General features: G+C 41.5%; 2 long non-coding RNA genes across 2 annotated transcripts; both read right to left on the reverse strand.

The window, feature by feature from the left end:
* Window positions 1-4,317: 4,317 nt before the first annotated feature.
* LOC125330258 lies at window positions 4,318-10,987 on the reverse strand. Its single transcript, XR_007205437.1, has 6 exons — window positions 10,582-10,987; window positions 9,802-10,318; window positions 8,120-8,287; window positions 6,781-6,839; window positions 6,302-6,395; window positions 4,318-4,901 (listed from the first exon to the last, which is right to left on the reverse strand). It is a non-coding gene; the product is annotated as an uncharacterized LOC125330258 (long non-coding RNA).
* A 1,976-nt stretch (window positions 10,988-12,963) lies between these two features.
* Window positions 12,964-18,386, reverse strand: LOC125330160. The gene is made up of 3 exons (XR_007205390.1): window positions 18,111-18,386; window positions 17,340-17,425; window positions 12,964-16,643 (listed from the first exon to the last, which is right to left on the reverse strand). It is a non-coding gene; the product is annotated as an uncharacterized LOC125330160 (long non-coding RNA).
* Between the last annotated feature and the right edge of the window lie 1,513 nt (window positions 18,387-19,899).

Here is a 19,899-nt window from a genome sequence, read left to right on the forward strand (position 1 = left end):
CCAAAATGTAAAGTAGTGCACAAAGGCAAAGCAAATATTATATTATTGTCTGTAAAGCAGCAGATCTCAGTTTACTGATTAACCAGATAGTTTGAAAATAGCATGACTCATCTCCAGAGAAGCTGAGCATTGCTGCTGGCTCCTGTGCAGCCCAGCTTGTGACAGTGTGACAGTCTCTGCCTGCTAAATGATGGGTCCTACAAGTGGGCCAACAGCACGATTTTGGTTCTACCCAGGGTAGATCCTGTCACTGCAGTCTGGCCTGAAACAATTCAGGCTAAAATACAGACTAAAAAAATTACATCCAGGTGGTAATTTAGGTTAAATATGAAGGTGAAATCTTGTTACACAAGGTGCCCATGTGAGTCTTGAGCCACTGGTTATCAACAGGCAGGGATGCAGCATTCAGGTTACAAACTGGGAGAGCCGTAGGAGGTGGGTAGAGGTGGATGAAGACCTTAATCAAAACAGCAATCAGCCACTGCACCCATCCCTCCAGAGGTGTCTGCACAGGACATGCCCGAGAGGGGAGCAGAGAGCACCAGCCTGGAAATCACACTCAGGTGGACACACAAAAATTCGAGAGCTGGAAGAAACTAATGCCTTGAGGGGAGTTCACTGGTGTCAGAGGAATAATCCCAGCTAAGGGGAGGGAGCACCCAGAGCTCAGAGCTGCTCAAAATACTTTTCCTCTACTGGATGGAAACCATCCTTTAGTTGCTGGCTTGAATTTTCTCATGGTGGATTCAATCTGTTTGGGGGTTTTTTGCCAATATTCCCTATTAGTGTAAATAATTTAGGTTTTATTTACCCCCTATGTTTATTCCCTGAAGATAATTGGGGGTAACTTATCTCCATCTCAGGCTTTGTTTTGCTGAGCTCAATAAGCCAAACTCCTGATCATCTCTAAGGACAGACCCTCCATTCTTCTGATGATGCTGTTATTTTATCTCTGTGCTTGGTTTGGTTTGACTTTGTCTTTCTGGATATTCTTGCATGTTTTTTACAATGAGGGTGGTGAGACCCTGGCACATGTTGCCCAGAGAAGCTGCCCCATCCCTGGAAGTGTTCAAGGCCAGGTTAGATGGGGCTCTGGGCAACCTGGGCTAGTGGAAGGTGTCCCTGCTCATTGCAGGTGTGTTGGACTAGATGACCTTTAAAGGTCTCTTCTAACCCAAACTATTCTGTGACTCTATGTCCACATGTCTGCCCAGTACTCTGCAACAGGTAGTACTTAATTCATACTGGAAATTCATGATTGGTTGAATATATGAGCACTGAGACCCTCAGAGTTAAGGCTAAAGGGTCTCCAGGTTGCCTTGCTTACTCCACTCCTCATCCACCAGCTCCCAAAATAAAGCAGAAAAAACCTGGCCAATGTCTTGGAAGATGAGTCTATGGCAAAATCAGGAATAAATCCCAAATAAGCCATTTACTTCAGCCATATGAATACAAATATCAAACAAGAGTATCTAAAACATCAACAAATTATGATAAGTAGCTAAAACACAGAAGTTGTCATCACCATGTCTGGACAGAATTTTGACAAGTCCTCAGATAAATCTTCTCCATCTCCCTTTTCCACGGTATGTTGGTATTTTGAACAGAAATTCTCAAGTCAAAAGACATACATCAATTTTTAGTTCTAGCAAAAAAAAATAAAACCAAACTAGACATACAAAGCAGATGCTTTTCGCTAAAGCTTTTTTACATAAAAGTCTATTCTCTCATCACAAAGTTGGTTCAAAATTTTCTGAACAGTTCTAAACAGTAGCAGTAAAAATAGTTCCCAGTGGAGAGAGACTACAGGTGCATGTTACATCTGTTCATCCGACAGTGTACAAATCCTTTAAAAATCATAAAAATCTTATTTAGTTAGGGAGGGCCACCAAGTATTAGAGAGGGATCATCTTTAAAAATGTACTGTAGTTAAATAAGAAATATCAGTTATGTGAGGAAAGATGTTTACATGTAGGATTCAATCCTATAAACTCAGCAGGCCTCAGTGCTGTACCAAAGTGACTTTTGTCATGTCCCAAATCAATTCCATCTCCTAAGCTCTAGCTCTAAGAAAACCAAAGGGATCTCAAGGGATAGATTTTAGAGGATCCAAGGGGGAAAGACCCAACTTCCAGAAATGCTCAGTGCAGCTGATCTCAAGGTAGATTTATGCTATTTAGCAGCAATTAGGAGGCATCCAGTAGAAGAGCTGGCGATAGGAGGAGTATTCAAAGGGAAATACAACACTTGCAGTGATTAAAAAGTCCACTCTGCCTACAAGATGAGCAACTGCTGCTGGGAGAAAGAGCAAACCAGCAAGGAAAATGCTTTCCTATCGCAGAAGATGAGGCCATTGGAGGTGGGGGGAAAAAATAGGTGGAGAAAGAGAGAAGCAGGAGTTGAACTTGAAAAAAAGATTGGTATGTTGAAGTAGAGCTGTTCTCTATGCCAGTAACTCGAGCTATGATCTAAGTTTGATAAAAAATTTGATATCTTTGCTACAGCAGAGTAGTTGCTGTGATAGAGAACTGAATGATCAAAGATCTGTGCATGGAGACATCTCCCAATACATGTCCAAAAACATCTCCAGAATATCAACAAACAAGTTGTTCCTTTTAGATTCCTCCCCTGTATAATGAATGCATTTTACAAGACAAATGTCTTAATGATCTTTCATTTCTCCAAGCATGCATGAGAAGAGGAGCAGGGAGAAAATGTGACATGTTCCCCTGTGTATTTTAGCGTGAAGTAAAGCCAGGAAAGTTGCATAGTGAAGAAATTGCCCAGAAAAATATAACATTTAAATAATGGCACCACTTAAGACAAGAAGGATAATTGGGCAACCTGAGTTGGAAGAACTTATTCCAGGTAATTCAGTGCAGCAGAGGGCTCTAGAGTGCAGCACCAGAAATCGAAATGGTTTGAAATCACTCCCCAAAACGGACTATTTAGTATTTATTTAGAACATTTGTGCCATAAGTGGTGGCATTGTATCATTGCAAAGTTGTGTGTGCAAGCCCAGCAAAACCAAGGTGAGCAAATACAACCACCTGACTCCCAGACAGGAGCACTTCTGCAACACAAACTCCTGAGTTATAAGTCTCAGACGAAAAGAGTACTTACTATGTCTTTAAATTACTCTGTGAGACTACTAAATGCTGTGTTTGTAGTAATGGTCAAGGAAGAAACAGGATTAACATTTTAAAAAAGCTGTTTGTATTCTGATTTTCCATTCTAAATGGGTGCCAAAAGTCACAACTGAAATTAAGACAATCTTTCATTGAACTTACGTTAATAATTTTTTTTTAAAAGTATTAAAGCAGTAACTTTAGGCTAAACTTTTATAGAAAGACCAGTTATTGAATAGGATGATGTGACCCAAAATACTGGTCTTTGAAGGGATAAAAATCAGCTTTTGACAACCATAGCTGCTTCTGCAGCTGCAGGGAGAACATTTTCTTCATGTCAATTTATATTTCATTTCCTTCAGCTCAATAGCTGATTCATTCAAGTTCAGACACTGATGAAGAGTTGAGACCCAGGAATGTTTATTTTCTCTCTTGCAAATGATGAGAGCAGACCAGCACTAAAGCACGATCCACTACATCTAAATCCTCCAGGGACAAGTGATGAAAAAAACATCAGATTGATTAACTCAGGGCATTTTTCCTTTGTCAATAATTTATCAAGTTTTGAAAAACAAGATATTTACCTTTATTTTCTGGTGCACCCAGCAAACTTCACACAGTCTGAGCTAGCAAATAAAACGCCTTCATAAAGTATGTGTTCATGATTTTGCTTGAATTACAATTTTCATCTGAAACACTCTGTCACGAATCAGAAATTAAAAACATCATCACTCTAACTGGAAAGACTAAGCAGCATATCCTGAGATGATGCAGGTTGGACAGGGACATGGAGAAGTCCTTATGACAATGGGGAAGGAACAGAGGCTCTCCAGCTTTCACAGGTACCAGTGATTTAAATTACACCCCTTTGCTCAATGCTCTTTGCTTGAGCTGGAGTTTGAGCTTTTAGAGCAAAGTATGAGATGATTTATTAAAGGGTATCTTTTGCCTCCCAGTATCTTCTCTACAGACCTAGACAGCTTCTTAATTTGTATTAAGTTATATTATTATGTGTAAATGCAGTGCTTTACCCACCTGTTTCTCACAAACAAGTACCAAGTGTCCTGTCCTGCTGGTGAAAACTGAGACTGAACCTCTCCCAGGCAACACAACTCTGTGCTACAAATGCAGAACAAGTTTTAAAAGACACTATTTAAATCAAAACCGAGACACCTGACAATTTAAGTAGTTTTTGATTCAATTAATTCTCATAAGTAAGGAAGGAAAAACAAAGAGAGGAGGGTTCAAATACTGCCAGTAAGATGAAAAGTCCATCCTACCAGTTTGCACATGGGAGAAGGATGTTCAGATTGGAAGATTGATGCACTGTGACTCATGTCCTTTGTGTCACCCCACGAGTCAGTGCATTCATCAGCTCCGTGCCACACCTTCAGCTTCCACTGCATGGAGATGCTCAGGGTGATCCTGCTGATCCTCTCTCCACACACCCATCCCTGCCTGCAATCCCTGCTGAAGCTCTGGGGCTCTCTGCTCACCCACAGAATATGGACAGCATAGGAAGGGAAGATAAGGGAGAGTTTATTTCAAGGTGTAAGTGAAATATTAAACAAAAATACTACTCATCTTTACAGTCTAGTGACAAGCTCCCCCCTCCCCACAAAAGCTGTGTGGGACCTGAGTTACAAACCACTCATCTTGACTGGTACCCCTAAGGAGACACCATATTTAGAGCCATTTATACTCACAGAGCTTTATTTGATTACCACGGTCAATCGATCAGTACCTGTTCGTCTCTCTGTGGAGTACAACAGCCTGTCAGGAAGTAGACAGCACACTCATTTTGCACTGTTAAACATGCTCACCTGTGGTTTCTAGTCATGCTCAATTTTATTTCCAGTCATGTTGAATTTTATTACCTGATCTTTTTTGCCTTATCAGTCAAGATAAAGATACTGTATCATCAAGTGAGAGTCAATTTTCCGGAGAGAATTCTAGTTTTTTGTTACATTTTCAGGGTTCATATATAGCTAAAAAAACTAAATAGTTCAGCAAAAGACCAAAACATTTGGGCAAAATATTTCATGGGACTTAAAATTTAGGTGTTGAATGCTTGTGTTGTTGTTTACAACAGTCCATCTGGTCAGTCCATGGTCATCATGGAACACCATGGCTGTGCACTCCCACCAGGGAAAGAAAACCTCACAAGGAAATCAGTGGAGATGCAGCCTCACCAATTCTGAACCCACAGAAAAGAATGACAACAAAAACCATCCACAAAAAACATATTCAAAAGAATAATGTTTCTGTTGTCTCCAAAGCCCTGTTTTATATTCCTGGTCTAAAAGAGATTTTTGCATGAGCTGGAATTGTGCCCTGCCACACTCCCCATTTCCTGAGTCCCCAGGTGGCACACTGGAGCAGGGACCACTTTGTGATCCTACAAATTATATCCTAGTTATAAATAGCGTTAATTAAAGAATCAGAGTCATGGCATGCAACCAGGCATCGCTGATTACTCTGGTCCTGCATGGTCTGCTCAGAGCAAAAACTCCCCTGAATAATCCAGAGTTCAAATACAACCTCTACAAAGAGGTGCGTTTAAAAAACCCCACCAAGATGACGAGGTTTATGAGGATAGAAGCTGATAGTTTTTCTGTATGCAGATAACTCCAAAAGGTCTATACTTAAAGAAAAGTATATATACTTAAAGGAATGGCAAAAAACCCCTGTTTTGTCTATATTCTAACTCCCAGTCCTGCAAAGGCTTAGACTTATGGTTCACTTCTCTAAGTGGGGCTTTTCAAATTGCTGCATTCTGCCCCAAATCCTGCAGGCAGCCGTTCCTGCTGGCAGATTTCCAGCAGCCCCCATGAAGGGAAGGGTCTGGGCTTTACCACTGACTGGTCAGCAGCAGAAGCTTGGGCCATATGAATGGGGCCCCCTCTGACAGCCTTATTAACACAAATGATTTTTGTTCTGCATGCCTGGGTAAGCCATGGGCACATGCTTGCAAGATCAAGGCCTCAGTCATTAATAACCTGGGCAATCACTTCACCTAAAGCCACACTCTGTCTGCACAGAAATCTTTCCGGGAATCTGGTAAAAAGATTGATGAAAATTAAACATCTACTTAGTGAAGCTGAAGTAACCAATATATGATTAATACTTTCCAATTATATTTCAGTACAGTACATTGCTGAGTTTGTTATTACCTGCACTCTTAACACTCCATCTGCAGTGTTAAATCCATCTGTTGCTGAAAATATGACTATATCTTCAAGGGTTTCTGAATCATCATGCTGGTACCTTTTAACATAATTATAATGAAGAGCGATATTCATTATCCAGCGGAAATTAGAAACCTATAAATATGAGGGGAGGGGGGCAAGGGAAGAGCTGAGGTCCAGCATTGCCCACTGTCCCAATTGATCATATTGGCTGCTTTTACCTGAGGTATTGCTCTGGGATCTGGATTTAGCACCACCAGTACCACTGGTTTCACTGATGTTTTGTTAACACCTCTCGTGGGGACCTGGTCCCTCAGCTTTATTCTGCCGAGTGAAGGTGGGCAAGAGAAGTGGCTTCATGGCTGGCATCCACATCAGGGTGTGGAGACAGCATAGACCTAAGAGCACGTCCCATGGCCAAAGCTTCTGGTTGGGCAGGATGTCAAACCTTGGGAATTGCTCACCTGTCTGAGGAGGAATGGCTGTGCTGAACCAGGTGTCCTCAGCACTGGGTTGTCACATGCTGAAATGGCAAGAGAAAAGTTCTGATTGTTCCTACCTTTGAGAAGGATCTAAAGCAGAGGGTGCTATCTCTAAATACTCAGTTAAATTGTCAGAATAAATATATCATATTTTTATGCATATATCTTAGATGTTAAAGAAACCCCCTCTTTAATAGAGCAGCAGCTGGTTTAAATGTGCCTGCAGGTAACAGAAGGCAAAGCTTATGCCACAGTCTTCCCTGAACTCTGCTCCCCTCCACTTCCCTCCCTCTGCCCTGTTAGGATTTGTCCTTCCAAAATCACAAGGCTCCTTTTTAAATTTTCAGACACCATTACACAGTTATGGACATGATAGGCTTCACTTCCCCCCAAATCCCACAGCAGAGGGTCAATTTTTGAAACTCTGGGTAGTAACCAGCTATGGAGAATTTTACAGGAAGAACTCAAATAAACAAACTGATTTTAAAAGCCTTCAAACAAAACTCCTTCCACCTTGTCAAGTCCATACAGATAAATGAAACTGGAGAGAGGAGGTTTATTAATTATAAAAACTTTCAGTTCCTCATGGGAGCATGAAGCAGTGTTTTCCTTTGCTGCATCCAGGGGGGACAGTATCAGGACCAGCCATTCCACCAGTGAACCTGCCTGCAGTTTGGGCTTGGAAGGGGTTCTCTGATGCTCAGCAGGTGTGTCTGTACTTTTGGAATAGGAGGGATCTCCCCCAGGTTCTGCCCTGCAGATTTAAAAGCTTGAACTGCATGTCAGCTGATCCAAAGGCTTTGCAAGTGCCTGTATTGGGTTTAACAGGACTGCCTGGAGTCTAACTCTGATGAAAACCTTGTACTGAAAGGGAAGCAGAGTCCAACTTGCAGGACTAAAATTTGATGAAAGAAGATTCAAAGTACCAAGTGAGATATTTGTGTCCTGCCACCATGAATCAAAGCAGTGAATAGAAAATAGCTTAACAATGTATTTCGTCCCACCCTACCACCGAGAATTCACAGCCCATGCCATCGAGGTAAACAGTAAGCAGCTAAGGGGCAGTTTATTTCATCTCTCTTAGCCTCCAGCTCCAGGGAGGATGAAAAACTTTCTAATCTGTCTGTCCCAGAAAGACTTTATGCTTCTACATCCCAGCACTGCCATCCTCCATCAGATAACAAGGATAACATGGGGTCCTTAGGAAACCACAGCCTGTCCACAGGGCATGAACTTAGGAAGAATGTTATCTCCTTCTTGGGAGAAATTCCTGTCACCTGGTGTGAGAGATGGACAAAAAAGACAAGAAGGACAAGGGTACCTGTCTATCCAAGGCCATTGAGTCGGAAGTGAAGCTGCTGTGCCTTCTCAGCAAGAGAGGACAGAGATGCTTTCCTCTGTGCCATCAGAAGCAGGAGATAAGTGGGGTATTACCCCACTGTGGTGATTTTTGAGGCTCATGGATTTCTGGAATCAATCTTTCTCCTATCTAAAAGAAATCCACAGGGTTAATAGCTAGAGGCACACAGCTAAAATGTGATTTTGAGAAAAACAAGAACAAGACGACGTGGTACTTAAAAAGAAGAGAAAATGGGCTCGGAGTTTTAAAAATATCCTTCAGAAAAAAACATAGCAATTAAAACTACTGAGCTGACTGAAGAAGCTTCAGCATTGCTTTCCTTTTACCAAGCTTTTATTGCTATTCTTTGGAATATAATTGGTGATAATTTTCTACTTGGAGTCTGACACAAATCTTACAAGTTGCTAAAGGTACTTGAAAAAAAAAATACAAATAGGTTGTTTTATTTCTCTTCATAAACAATTTGCTGTTGGAAACAGTGAAGCCTCTTGAACGACTCCAAGACTTCAACAGCTTGCTATAATTTCTCAAATAATCCTTTCCTATGGTTGTATGTTCTTCACTACAAGTAACTCTCCTTTTCTACTTTCCCACTGTTGTGGGCAAATTGGTCTTAGGGCAGAGTTTAACTATTTAGCTGAAGAACATAGCCTTGAGCATTGTAAGCTTTACACAGCAGACTCAAAATTCACCCTCCACAAATATTCATTTAATACTGGCAGGAATTTTGCTGATCCCCTTAACCTACCTGGGATTTTAGTATTTGCTAAAACACTTAACAACGAATACATGCACACATACAAACCCCAGATGGAATAAATTTGATGACTAATTCACATTTGCGGAGAAAATGCTTGCCTGGCTCCTACATTCCAAAACTATAGGAAGAAGTCAGGCAGTAAATGTGTGGAACAATCTGCAGGGCTTATTACGCAGCACAGGAATTGACAAACCCGGATTTTTCAAGCAATGCCACAAAAAGATAGAAAGGTAGAAAACACTTCATTGAGTGAACTTTCTTGCCAGATGTGTCAAAGTGCTGGCAGGGAACAGAAACACCAGCGGTGTGTACAGCTCACCATTTTCATTTTTTGTTGAATGAAATGAGATGTGGGGTTTGACTGCTTTGGCACAGCAACTGCCAAGCTCTTACTCTGCAGAGAGTCAGGAGTGAGCACAGCTCTTGCTGTCTGCCACAGGGAACCCAGGAGCTTGTGCAGGTCTTTGAAATATGATGCTTGTCCATTATCAAAAAGAAAGTGACTCACAATGCTGGAAAGCTCTGGAGTCCTCACTGGGCAGATTTCAGTGAAACACTAAGAAAATCACTGATTTTGGTCCTTTCTTGCAAGAATCATAGAGAAATTCTCAAATCTCTGCACTGATGGGGAGTGTTGTTCTCTGCAGTGAGGCTGCACTGTCTTTCAACAGTCAGAAATGGGATTGAGAAGGTGATGCCAGGCTTCTGCCCCTTTTCTACTTTTGTGCTCATTTGTTGTATTTTAACTTAAAAATTTAGATTCCAATAAGCATCATTTGTTCTCATGCCTCTTCCAGCACCTTTTTATGAAAGCAGAGCTTTAAAAAAGTTATAGTAATAATAATAATAATTGCAAATTACATCAAAAGCTTTTCTTGTTTACCTGAAAGATGTCGGGTCCAAAGCAGCAGGACTTGTTTTGTTTGGTTGGTTTTTAGGCTACAAAAATTAGCTTCCACACACTGTAAAAATTTGTAAAAGGGAAAAAGAAATGTTAGATCTTTTCCCTATCACCTTATAAGGTGTAATTCAGCTTGACAGTTTCCTATACACGGGAGAAGTGAGAGAAACAAAGCATTAGCAGCACACACGAGTTGATTGTCTGGAGATTTGGTCTCTGGAGAGCAGAGCTGACGCCTTGTGATGGTGCAAGTTTCTTTGACAAGTTGTGTGTAGTTGCAGGCTCCCTCTGGCTCATGTAACACGAGGAAACAGTCTTGAAGATGGCTGAAAAATGTGGAAATCCAGACTGATCCCACTCTGCTGGTACCAGCTCAGCTCTCAGCTCATCAATTCATAAAATTTCTCTTTCAAGTGTTGTTTTTTTCCAGTGTCTTGACATTTCTATTAATTTTCTGTATTTGTTTAAGTGTTGCAAGGAACAAATTGAATCATCATACCTAAAGGAAAGGAAAGAAAAGAAGAAAAATAAAAAGTCAATTGGTCTTTTTGCTTTCACCTGTTTTAATACTGGTGAAAATCCAGAGCAACTCTTGATTTTAATAAAGTAATTTGTGTAAAAGAGAAGCACTGTGTTATTACAGATGAACAGCTTCAGCCATCTCATTCCTGCACAATTTCTGACTATGCAATATATGTCTGCATGGCTTTCAAATGTTTTGAATGCTATGTCATCTTAAAAAAAAAAAAAAGCCATACTTACTTGAGCATTAAAGATTAGGCTGTTCTTGACTATCAGATAAAATGAATTTAAGTGAGTCATGAAAAGACCTCTTCTTCAAAATGGTGATGGTAGACAAGGCTGTAGAAGAGACTGCTTTGCAAGCACATTGACACAGGGATATCTTGAAAATACAAGATCCATCACAGATCATTTTTGGCAGTCATCTGCTGTTTTTCTTTTCTCCTATTACTCCTCTATTAATTTTAGCTCCAGATAACCCCATCCATCACACCAGGGGAGCAATAGCACTTACGCATTTTCAGCCGTGTGGACAACTCAGTCCTGCACTCCCAAACATTCATCATCGAATCACAGGATCATTGAAAGGTCTTTAAGATCAGTTGGAAAAGGTCTTTAAGATCAAGTCCAACCATGAGCCCAGCACTGCCAAGCCCAGCACTGTTCACTCCACCACAGAGCAGTACCAGGGACTGTCACCTCCCCAGACTGCAGCACCTGCTTGGCCCATCTGCAATGGATTCCTTGATAACCTCCAGCACTCGTTGACTCAGTTGTTTTAGTGAGAGTATAAGAATCACTTGAATTAAACTCACAAAAAACCCATCAATACAGGTGTTTCAGGAAGAACCATCTTGCCTTTTTGCAAGCTTGAAGGTGACATTGCTCACCAGGTTGTCATCTCTTGGTGGGATGGCAATGGGACACCATTGCCCGAGGGGAAACCAGTGCCTAATGCTTTACCTTCCATCAAATATTCTTAAAACAGCCCAATCCTTGGCTGCGTCTCTCATTGTGCTGGAAATAGGCAACTGAATCCTCAATGTTTTCAAACTTGAGGCTTTTGCCTCCTGTTATATAAATGCAGAAAGAAAGTTACCATGTGCTCTTTCTATCAACACAAATTACCAATAACATTTTCAAATTTAAGCAGATGAGACACACGTCTTCTGTTCCCCGTGTAAAGGCTGGATCCGCTCAAAACCAACAGGAGCCTTTTCATTCACTTCAGTGAACTTTAGATCACGTTCCAAAGAAGTGACATGATTATTTTTTCACCCTGAAATATACATTGGGCTGTTCTTAGTAACAAGCCTGAACTCTGCAGACTCACTGCTGAAATTCCAAAAGATGTGAAAATCTTACAGTTTTTTTCAGAAGAATTTCTATTAATTTTTCTGGGACACATGCAAAAAAGTCAAACCTTTCCTAGACAGATTATGGGGGTAGGTCTAACAAGATAAACTGTGCTTATATTCTGTCAGTGTTGCATTGCATCTCATCGCCGAACTCAGATCTGACACAACACCTCACACTGGGGATCTTCCATCACCAGGAGCTGGGCATCATTCAGGTTATCATGGGCAGCAGTCTGAAGAGGATCAGAGAATCACAGAATCACCAAGGCTGGAAAAGACTTCCAAGGCCATCAAGTCTAACCATCAACCAAGTACCACCTTGTCAACTAAACTGTATCACAAATTGCCCTGAATCATCTGCTTGATTTTCCAACACTTCCACTTTTGGATGGTGACTCCACCGCTTCCCTGGGGAGCCAGTTCCAATGCTTAACCACTCATTCAGTGAAGAAATGTTTGTTAATATCCAGTCTAAACTCTCCCCTGGCACAACTGGAGGCCATTTGCCCCTGTCCTGTGCATCCTATGTAATAGAACGTGACCATCCTCCACAGCCCAGGCCTATGATACACATGTATATAAAAACTGAAGGCTGATGATAAGGATTTGCATTGCTCTTCACAAACAGCTACATAGCAAAATCCAAGATTCCAAACCCTCTCTTGCATCCAGTTTAAGCAGCTGATTTGCAGAAGGGAGGTTTCATAATGTTTATTTGAGCCTGGAGGATCTATCCTCTTACCACACCAATAAATGTTGTGTGTAATACCACAACACTTTCCTGTACCAAGGGAACTCTCACAGCTCTCGTGTCTGCGGCAGGCAAAGAAAAGCAACAGCTTTCCCCCCTGAGCCAGCCTTCCTGCCGTGTGCCAGGTCTGCACGAACCCTGGGTCCTTCCAGACCAATATGTTAACCAGGAAATTGCACCTTTGGAGTGGAAACTTAATCCAAAACCAGAAAGAAACATGAAAATATGTACAAACAGCTCACCAACTGGTGGATTTAAAAACATATATGTATTTTTTTTTTCATCTCTGCCTTTTCAATCCCCTTATTGTAAGCAGGAATAGATGCAAGATTGGGGTAACAGCAAAAGAGGAAAATTTCTAAAAACTAAAAGGCAGAAAAGAGAAAAGCAGCCAACTATTCCCCTTCTCTCTCCACCCAAACCCTTCTCAAAGTACATTCCCACTTAAAATTTAAGCAGAGGGTATATATTTTGATCAAAAATGCACTTTAAAAAAATACTGTTGTGTGTAGCACTACCTTTGGAGTACTCTTGGTAGGATAGATTTAATGTAAAACATTGATTCTCAGCAAAAGTCTGTAGGAGAAGTACGTGCACGTGAAATATCCACAGGATTTGTCTTATTCCAACACCATAAAAATCATCATTTTGTAACAGGCTCACTGCCCAGCCACATTCTTTCAGACTGTGTAAGCAGGCTAAAAGACCTTGAGATCACAGTGCATCCTTCTGTTCTCACTCTGGGAGCTAAAATTCTCTTCACTTGTGGAAATGTTGCGAGATTTCATTTTGCAAGTCATCAAAGAGCACAGAGTGTCTTAAAATAAAAACCACAAAAAGAAGTCCAGAGACTGCCTTGTATTTAAAGGTTTTGCACATACAAGAGTCTCCAGACTTGAATTTTCCACATCCTAAAAGTTATTAGTGTATCTAAATTCCTTTCTGCGTAGAGGAGCTAAATGCAAAAACACTTGGAAAGATGGGCCTTTAAGTGAGAGCTGTAACTTCAGTGCCGCAGCTGGACAGAGCAGCAACACTGCAGGGACACATGGGAACAAGCCAGGCACACTGTCATGTACCTCCAGAAATTCCAGGCATTTCAATTCTTAAAACTCTGTGACCAGTAAAGTGTTTGTCTTATCTAACCCTCAGAAGCCTTCAGAGTTTCTCCTTCAGCAGTCAGAAGGTTTGACTACTGCTAAGCAAACACAAGCACATCTCATTTGCAGTGAGATAAATCCTCAAGCAGAATTAGCACTAACAGAGAAGAACCAAGTCCAACGTATATTTTTAAAACACTCATCAAACTTCAAAGAGGCACAACTCCACTGTTCCAAAGGTACCTGCACAGATGTATTAACATGCACTCAAAAGCACTGTGAGCTCACACACTGAAGCAAGACCGTATATAACCCTTCCAACGCATGTTCCACCCAACCTTGGGAGCTTCGGCCTTCACACTTCTTTTTGAAAAATGGGCTGCAACAGGAGAACTGCTCATGAGCATATAATCAGTTGCTTGAAACTCAGCCTAACAAAACGAGCAAAACAAACACTCCCTGAAAGATTAATGCAGCATTTGCTGACTGGCAAGCTTGCTTTGGATGTAGTACAGCAGTGCTGACTGCAGACAGCCAGGCTCCATTACTTCATAGACCTGTCTCGCAGCAGGAGACACATGGGGTGGCAGGTACCAATTCTCAGGTCACAGAGATCCTGCTGACTGAAGGATGTCATGGGCTGTGCACAGCTCTCCAAATGGGTGAAACATCCCTGCAGCAATGTACAATGTTACTTTTTCCCAAGATTTCTGCATCTTCAGCATCTTGAGCCATGGCCGTCAGTGTGCAAGGATGAGCTGCTGAGCTTCTGAGATGAACATAGACACAAATGCAGCTTCACATCGTGTTTGTAGTATGTCCCTTTATCAGGACATAAGTCCAAACATGTTCTGTTTACAAATAAGAAAGCCCAGTGAATCTTTGTACCCATATTAGCAAGGGCTAGGGAATTCCCAAAGGCAGGCAAGTGTACACGCGTGGGTGTGTGTATATATAGACATCAAGCAACTCTTGGATGCATCAACAAGTTACTGGGATAATGCTAGAGAATTAACAGTTAAACACAACAATTATCTTCTAAGCTTTGCCTCAGACAGTCAATAATCTTGTCCCAGTTAATGCAGCTGGCAAAATTCCCATTCAAAAGGGCAGGATTCTCCATTAGCCTCTTGAACAACTGCACAGAGACAGGTGATACACAGGTTAGCATAGATGCACGGAGCAATACAGTCGTGGATTTCCCAGATTTTGGCACTTGTTTTTTATTAGTTATGTCAGTTAATTGTAGGAAGGCATGGCGTGGATGATAAGCCCTGGAAAACTCCAAAAGTCCAGTTTGCGCTCTTTAATCCGGACAACAGGAATTCTGACTGGGAATGAGGTATACACTCTCCACAGGGAAAAAGCCACAGGGTTTTCAAATTCACAATTACAATTTGTAATTGTGGCCATAGGTACTTCTGATGAAGTCCCAGCTAGACAAAAAACACTGTTAGCAAGCTACCCCTCTTCTACATTTTATAAACAAAATGAATTCAATTCAGACAGGTAATCACAGGTAATTTTTTAGCTAAAAATGGACAGGGGTTATGATAGACCACTATTTCCTTCCTATGTCATTTACTCATGGCAAGGCATAGAAAGATATGAGGTGTCCAGGAGCCGGGAAGCCACAACTTTCTTTTCTTTCAAAATCTGTTAAACTCTTTCACATTAGTTTTTCTTGTTTTACCACTGCTTTGTAAAAAACCTTCAAGATGCAAAACAAAGCTATATGAGTTGCAAGCTAAGACAAATCCTCATTAAAAATCTAGGGAATGTTTCTACAACAAACGCTTTGAAATCCGAACCTAAGCTTATCCCAACACTGCTTGTTTTCAAATTTTTCCTTCTACTTGCTTTTTTTCAGATATTCAGGTAGATGCCCCTTCTCCCCTGCCACCACTTGACCGAAAGCAGGGAGCAGTGTCTCCAAAGCCATGCTCCATGCAGGCAGACTGTACTGTAAATGGAGGCTGAGATCCTTCTGCCATCTCTGTCAGATGTGCCAAGCAACTCGTGGAATTCCAGAGGCATTTGTCCAACAGAAGGAATACTTGACTCCAGCTTCCTGATCTGTACCTGAGGAACAAGTATTTCTATGATAGTCTCCAGTTCAGCAGACCTGAAAGCAGAGGATTTATTACACACAAGATCAAGAAGCCTCTCCTTTGATCATTTATACAGCAGTCTGTGAATGAAGGCATTCAGAGCCCAGCTCCAGCACACTCTGAAATATTCATGGACACAGCCAAGAACAATAACCAAGTGTTGGTTGGAGAGCAGATCCTCTGCTGGGGGATATCATACGGCAACTTTGTTGCCTTTGGTGGGGAAACAACAGTTTACACAAGCTAAAAATGTAACCTTTTTGCACATGGAGCTCTTCTTTGTAAACCGTGCTTTGATACACATCTGTGAGCCAGATAATAAACACTTCAGATAAATCACTGGAAGGTTTAGAGAGTGTGGTGAGTCAGACTTTCAGTTGTAGAGAAGACGCCAGGAGTCAGCACTGATTACACCTCAGTAGCAACTAACCATTATAAATATCAAAGTTACACTCATTTGGAACATTTCTTGGAGTTTTCTGTTGTGTTTCTGAAGAGCTCTCTTCAGACCTCTGCATCTTTTATTCTGTGATACTTACATACTTACACCCCATCCTTGAGTAGGGCTGGATATCCCACTGAGGCTTGAAACATCAAAAAAAGGACTGCTGGAATATTTCTTTCTCCTGTAAATCAGAGAGCTTCATGGTGCCCACTGTAAGTTTTCCCCATGGGCCAACCCCTCATTCAGCCATGGCCTGTTCCAGAACTGGGGCAGCACCTGCAAGTTATTGTCACCTTGAAAGGAATCATTCACACAGCCCAAGAAATTGGGGTTTTAAGGTGTAGGGAAGTCCCAGTCAGCTACCCAAAGGCATCAACATTTGTCAAGAAGTTTTCTTTGGTACTTGGCTGAGGTGTAGTTTCAAAGTGATCTTCTGTAAGAGTTACCACAGCTCTTGATTAACAGCTGAGATTTTTCAGAAGGACATAAAAACTGAAGTGGTGGACAACTTCCAGCAGAGGTGAGCTTTGGAAAACCCTAGGTGGCAAAAAAGGCAAGGACAATAATCACCTCCAACTCAGTATTAAAACAAAAAAGAAGGCACTCCCTTAAAATTTAAATCACATTATCACAACTGAGTTCCCACCTCTAAGTTCTCAGACTCACACTATTTTCTTCCAAAAACTGGTCAGCCATTGTCAGTATTCTTAACTTCTTAGTGGCAATCAAACTTTTTGCTAAGATAAATGCTAAGAAGCTGGTAAAGAGAAAAACCATCATTATTTTACCACCAAATCCAACAGTGTTGACTCAAGAGGCACCTGAAATTTTACTTACATAAGTACTGCAGGCTTGAGCTCATGCTAGGGCAATCTCAACAACATTTTAAGCTTTAGTAGAATAACTTTATTCAATCATTAAGACAGCAATAATTTAAGATAGGAAATAAAGAGGAAAAAATTGCCTTTGCACCACAAGTTATTCTATTAAGGACTGGAATATTAATGTTATTGGGTACATGAAAGCCTGTGCAACCATGGAAACCATTGCATAGGATCCATTCAGCCTCCAAAGCTGAGCTGGGGCCTATGGTTGCTATGAGAGGATATAGCACACACCCCTCAGCAGTTCTGGTTAGAAAGTTCTATTGTGTGTTTGTCTACACTTCATCTCAGCATAAAGCTATTTGTGGAACCGAGGTTAAGGAGAGGTTTCTGAAATCTGAAAACATACCTTTCAGATTAATTTAGGAAATCAGATGCTCTTTCACAACAGTTTGGGGCTTATTTGTGACAATTTAACTGATATCTTCCCTTGTTCTGAAAAGATAAAAAAAGGATATAGTGAATTTGGCTTGGAGAAGTTAGGGATTAATTTATATTCCAGGAGCATATAAGTATCCTTTTCAAGCTCATCCTCGGACCAGACATCCTACAGACAGCCTGCAGGAGTTGGTGGTAAAGAAACATGCCCCTGGATTATGGGTTTTTTTAAAAACTTACTTGCAAAATTTTAAGGAAAAATGTAAGTGGAAATCTTCTGAAACACAATAAACTGAAAAGGTAGCTATCATTTAATCTATTATCTTTTCTAATTGCAAGAGCAATTATACTAGGAACAATAACATGGCAAATAAAACCATCTTGATGTACAATAATAAAGCCTGAAAATCAAACAGAAGTTTTCTGAAAGGTTTATGAACTCTCAGTTCAGAGAATGACATCTGTAGCAGGGTGGGTTGGGAAAAACTTTCCCTGTGAAAAACGTGGAACTCACGGAAACCAACGGCGCACTTTTGTTTAAAGTGACTTATTAAACCTTCAGAGCAGGTGACGATCTCTGCACCAGCTCCTCTGACAGCAGCTCCCCCCACACCAATTTTCCATGCTCAAGGCACTGTCCTCAAACCACCTCTTTCCTCTCAGCATCAGAACAATCCCCTGCCCGAGCCATTCATTTTCCAACTTTCTGTGTCACTGTCTCATTTAAAACAACTTTTCCTACCTTGCAGGACCCACTCTCTCTGGGAAGATCGAGCCGTAGTTTGGTCTCCGTAACGAACACCATCTGTCCCCACTCCATGCTGATGCCTCTGTTCTCCAAGACAAATTTTGCTGCTTCTACATATGCAAGATGCACCAGAAATACCAGAATATCCAACTTGAGAAAACTGAGCAGAGCTTCGATCTTCTGAGTCCAGGTGCCTCCTTTAGTGTGGTTGAAGTTTTGAGCGGATGACAGGCTAACGCTTCAGTGCTCGTTTCTGGGAGTAACAGTCAAGAGCAGCCTTTCTACTCAAGAAAGGCTTGGAATTGCTTCCAGCTTTACCACTATCAGAAGGAGTTTTGATTCCTGTTTCATTTTAGTCTATAAAAAAGCGACCCAGTTTCCTCCAAGCTGTCGTGGGCACATCTTGCTTGGTGTCACTCAGCGGCCCGGTGGCCACGGCTGAGCAGCTCACAGGTGTTGCAGGTGTTGGATGGGTGTAGGTCAGTAGTTCACCTGAGGAGTGTTCAGCAGATGGAGACAGCTCCCCTGGCACTCAGACAGGCTGAGGAACACACTCCAGAGAAATACTCTACAGTAACATCGGAGAAGGCAGAAGCTGTTTACCTGAAGGTGTTCAAAACCATGCACTCAGCACCAAAAATGTTTATTCAGTTGTGGCAGTAACCAAAAATCAAAGATCCTTGTAAATTCTTTACTTACATAGCAGATGGCAGAGCACTCTCCTTCCCTTGCTTTTGTTTAGTGGACCATTATTTTGGAAGACACAACTCCATGCTCCAAGGACAGTTTCCTGCTCTGTGCAAGACTCATGTGTCCTGCACAAGAGGCCAAAGTGTTCAAATCTTCTTTGCATCAGAAAGGGCTTTATGTCAAGCCTGGTTCACAGAGAGTGGTGCCACATCCATGGAGGATGTCACATCTCCTTAGGAAAGTTGTTCTCTGAAATTCCTCAGTGTCTCCTTTTTCATGTATGATTTTTCCAAGTGTGATTGTAACACCTGCGTCCTACTCCTGCCTCACACTTTGCTCTCATCAAGTGAAACTATTAGTGCTTAAATGCTTTCATAAAAGTACTTTTGGAAAAGCCTACATGAGAAGTACCAGGCAAATGCTCAGCTCTTGATTTACAAAGGGTAGCAAATCCCTCAGCCTGAACATTTGCATTTAATTTACAAAATAAATGTTCTTAGGAAAAGGAGAAGCTGTGACTGTGCACAGGAGGCAGCAGGGAGAGGGTCAGGGTTGGTGCCCTGGTCCAAACACCAGTACAATCACGAACCATTGGAGAGACCAGGGGCCCTATTTTGGGCACATCTCTGTTGTTATCTCCAAGGATCCAGATTAAAGGGCTGCCAGGAATAGGGCTGCCAGGAATTATGAATCCAGCCATCCACTATTAGTTTATCAGATGTCTTATCTTTGGGATAATGCACACTGGAATCCTCACTTTAAGCCAAACACAGAACCTGACAGTTGTCTCCTGCATGGCAAGTAGCACCAAGGATCACTCTGCCCATTCAGGATTAGCCTTATTTCAGAGACAGCTCAGAAGATTCTCTTTGCAGCATGTTTGCAGCTATAGCCTTAAGGTTTCAGAGTGTGAATTACTGTGGTGACACGATGAGGCAGAGGGAAATGGCATTGACCTGTAAGCTACTGTTTGTGTGTTAACCCATTCCAACCCACAGCCATGGGCATTTCTCATGGCTGAAAGCACATTGTACAGGTCATTAGGTGCCCTGCTTTAAGTAACTCTTTGGAATTTTGGCCCATTGAGACCTAC

The sequence above is a fragment of the Corvus hawaiiensis genome, chromosome 9, assembly GCF_020740725.1.
Source record: "Corvus hawaiiensis isolate bCorHaw1 chromosome 9, bCorHaw1.pri.cur, whole genome shotgun sequence".
Taxonomy (NCBI): domain Eukaryota; kingdom Metazoa; phylum Chordata; class Aves; order Passeriformes; family Corvidae; genus Corvus; species Corvus hawaiiensis.